This window comes from Photinus pyralis, unplaced genomic scaffold, assembly GCF_008802855.1.
Source record: "Photinus pyralis isolate 1611_PpyrPB1 unplaced genomic scaffold, Ppyr1.3 Ppyr1.4_LG3b, whole genome shotgun sequence".
Lineage (NCBI taxonomy): Eukaryota > Metazoa > Arthropoda > Insecta > Coleoptera > Lampyridae > Photinus > Photinus pyralis.
This window is the reverse complement of record NW_022170510.1, coordinates 19,715,028-19,719,558: the sequence shown is the minus strand read 5'-3', so window position 1 is coordinate 19,719,558 and position 4,531 is coordinate 19,715,028.

Here is a 4,531-nt window from a genome sequence, read left to right as displayed (position 1 = left end):
CCGCTCGTTTTGCTACGCTACTAGTTCTTTATCTTAAGAGCTATTGTTCTACTTTTTTCGCTATTTGGTTCGTTATGGTGTCGAGTCTTGTACCAAGGAAGGAATTTTTTCTGTACGGCTTACAAAAAAAGTTATTGTAAAAAAAACAAAAAACCGTTTTTTACATGTTCCATAATTTTACACTTTTGCCGTTATTAACGATCCTAGAGATCGTTTATAATTTTGCATTGCTATCTGTCGCCTGCCGGTTGGTTTCTCCGTCTGTTCCTTTGTCTGTCTGTCCATCTATCTGTCCGTGTGAACGATAACTTTGTTTAGAAATGTTCGATCGCTTTTACATCTCCGTTAGTTATCAACTGAATTGCACGAAATTCAATATGGGCATAGCTTTAGTCATATAATACGCAATGCCAAAAGTTGAATCGAATCGATTCAAAATTCACAGTGCCCTTTTCGCATCTCGACCATTTATAAACCGAATTGCAAACTTTTTTTCTTATAAAAGTATTTGAATGAAATTTGATACATAGGCACTTGGAATAAAGAAAAATCAAACGCCAATTTCAAAATTTGGTTTTGCGCATGCGCAGTGCCAACTTTTTTATTTATGGAAGAATTTAAACGAAATTTGATACATAGGCACTTGGGATAAAGGAAAATCAAACCCCAATTTCAAAATTTGGTTTTGCGCATGCGCAGTGCCAACTTTTTTATTTATGGAAGAATTTAAATGAAATGTGATACATAGGCACTTGGAAGAAAGGAAAATCTAGCGCCAGTTTCAAAATTTTATTTTGCGCATGCGCAGTGCCAACTTTTTTTATCTAGGGAAGCATTTAAGTGAAATTTGATACTTAGGCGCTTGGAATAAAGGAAAATCAAACGCCAGTTTCAAAATTTGGCTTTGCGCACGCGCAGTGCCAACTTTTTTATTTATGGAAGAATTTAAATGAAATGTGATACATAGGCACTTGGAATAAAGGAAAATCTAGCGCAAGTTTCAAAATTTTATTTTGCGCATGCGCAGTGCCAACTTTTTTATCTATGGAACCATTTAAGTGAAATTTGATACTTAGTCGCTTGGAACAAAGGAAAATCTAACATTAGTTTTAAAATTTAGGTTTGCGCATGCGCAGTTCCAACTTTCTTATTTAGAAAAGCATTGAAATGAAATTCTGCTCATAAACTGAAATTGAAGTAGCACGTCAAAAATGGATTGCCCATGTGCAACGCTATCTTTCATATTTGTGGCCGGATTTTTACGATTTTAACAGAAGTTGCACTTACAAATGGGAAATGAATGCAAGTGGAAATGCGCTTTATGTAAATCGTTTACGATTACTTTTTAACTTGTTGCAATTATTTCAATGAACTATGTATAGCCAATTTTATCGGATATTATATTGTATATAGACATTGTTATTCAAATGTCAAGAATCGGTATTCCAATTAACACAGTGTAAATTGGAATTCGCAAGATCAACTGGGTCAGCTCGGTATAAGCCGGATCCACATACCGAACCGAGCTACAACTCAAACTTTGAGCCACAAGCCGAGCATATTCGTGAACATGTATGTACACAACTTTTTATCGAGCCGAACCTTGTGCATCATATTTCAAGGTCTAAAATTTGAATTCTTCCTCTTCTTCTCTGGCAAGAGAGCTTTCGGCGGCTGTAAAAGCAATTTACATACTCCTACAGGAACGGGTGCAAAAATCATCCATTCATGCACTATGAAACTTACTTATGTTATCGGCGCTAAGACAAACAATTAAACAACAACAAAACAATTAATTGTTCTTGTGTACGAGAAGAAACTGGATTTTAGTCGCTCACGGCAAGGGGGGGGGGGGACAAATTATGAAAATGTAAACTTGGTGTTCATAAATAGTACATCATTTGTGAAACTCAACCCTAATTTATTTTCTTACAATAATAGGATTTGATGTGGTTGTTTTCTATTTATGGGTCCAACAAGCATGTTAGTATGGGTATAGTTTTGTGTAACTATATCACCTCGGGTAGTTTTAGAGAAAAATAGGTACGCTAATATCTTTCAATTTGTACCTATATCTATGAATAATTATACATCTATAATAGTAGTATGTAATGAAATTGACCTCACTCCGGAATTATTTGGGAACATTACGTACAAAATTTCCTCTCAAATTCGATATTTGTTACTAAAAAAATCCATTCCCGAAGGATTTGAAACATGTGCCTAATGGAGGGTTAAATGCGTACCATTAAATTAATTAGGGACAGTTCCTCAACAAAAATTGCCGAACACCTAATGGGCGATTTTCTCTAATTACTGTTGAATTAGTTTCTCCTGCATTCAAACAACTGCAAACAAACTATAAGTTTAATTTATTAAGTCGGGGGAGATTAAAAGCGCAGTAAATCACAGTTTACCAAGGTTTAATTTTATAACAGATGCAAATGATTAAGTATTCATTTTAATTGAATTGTTAAAAAAAGGGTTCGCCGTTAGGGTACCACATTCAATAGTAACCCGAATTTCTTTTATTTCCTAGCTGATAGCTATTCATACAGGACATATTTCGCAAAATACATATAGAGATTTTCGTTTCTGCGTGATGTATAAGAGATTACATTTTGAATGCATGACGCTTTCACAAATTGATTCAATTTTCTCGTGATGTATCGGTTATTTTTATAAAGAAATTTCTCACATATTCTTAGTCTAAAGGCACTTCCAGCTGTGGAATTGTCTACGCCATTATAAGTGAACCTTATTTGTCAACTTGCCGGTGTATAATTTAAATGTATCACCAACTTTCACGAAGCTTCGAATGCCTTGTATAAATCTACTATCAAAGTGAAACTCCATTTATACCAACATATTTGGGAGGAAAAAATTTAAATTTATTACTCCACCAGTTAGACGATTTGGATTTTTTGTACTTCAGTGATACAAAAACGCCTACATGGATAGATATTGCAAAGATCAAATGCAGACACGAAGATAAGTTATTGCATCTGTCAAAAAGAAAACGGTTTACGTATTGCGAAATGCTTCGATTTTAAGTGCTGCGATCCGTCCCACGACTATCGATCTTTCACCTATTAGTATTTACAATTTGCATTAATAATTCAATCCCTTCGGTTTGGCGTCGCAAACAACCCTACAATCTTACCACGAAAGGGAATTTGGGTAACAAATTACGTTAACGTAAGGTTATTTTAGTTTCACCGAATCCTAAATTGGGTACAAACTCCTTGTAATACATTATCATTGATGGTCATTCAATTTGTGATACAGTGTAGAGAAGTGCTTCTTGTAATATTTAATGCGCCTTTAACTTTAACTTTTACGTTTACTGGTGGTATTGGTTCCTGGTCGCCAGGTTGGCAATAATTTTGTTTTATGTTATGTTTATACACTTATGCATGTCAAAAACATTAAGGTTATAGCAAAAGTGGACAAAAGTGGAGTGTAGATTGAATAAATACGGCTATTTCTTTGACCCGTCCCGCACCGCTCGCGTGAATGACTAAAACCCCATATTTACAGTTCTGATACCCATTTTTATCTCTATAAACAAATCTCGATTTCCACAAAGAAAGGATACGCTAAAGCAGAATGTGTAAATTTCCCTATGTTTACCATCATATAAATTGGAAAAAGTACTTGTTTAATTCGAAAGCGACCACCCGTTACGTTGTCGTTCACTAATGTTACATTAATTCTAGCGTGCACTTAGTATACCTTTACTTTAGGATTAATTAACACTGGTGAATGCAAAATGTAGCGGATTGTCGCATTAGAATTAAGCTACTTTTTCAATTTTATATTTGGTACACATAGAGAAATTTGTACATATACCGCTTCATAGCGAACCTGAACGAAAATATGCCTGGGGATAACAAGCCATATCAAGGAATGTATTGCAGCAAGCGAGCAAGGTTGCTACGATCTCTACGGACCTAAAAGTTTCCTTTCTTTGTGCGAAACGCCGAGCACGCGAGCCGAAACGTACTAGCCATCGGGTACACTGTTTGTGCGTGGGTTTTTCGGTTGTTAAAAATTTATTATAAATTGTTTATTGAATACCATTGTGTAGCATTTTAAGTGCGTTAGAATTGAATTGTTAGCGAAGTTATAAAAGCAGGGGCGTGCCATTTTCTGTACGAAATATTTGATTCCGTCCATGTGGCTAGATTTGTGGTGTCTTTTCAGAACGGGAACGTTCATTTTGTTGAGTAAATTTTATCCGGATAGTAGTAAACTACTAGCAAGTATACGTGTGCAGATGAGCGAACTGCAGTAGATTGTGGGGCGAAATAAAAGTTTCTTAGTGGCCTGATTTGCAGCAAGATCGTTTCTTAGTGCAAACTTCATATTAATATACTTAAGCGAAATATTAAAAATCAATTTATTGGGAGTTGACGGTTTTACACCTCGGGAACTAGAAATAAACCTTTACGTTTAACTGCATACCGTAAAGATTTTAAAGACAAGTAATTTGTGCGTCTTGCTCGCAACAAAACCTAATAACAAATTT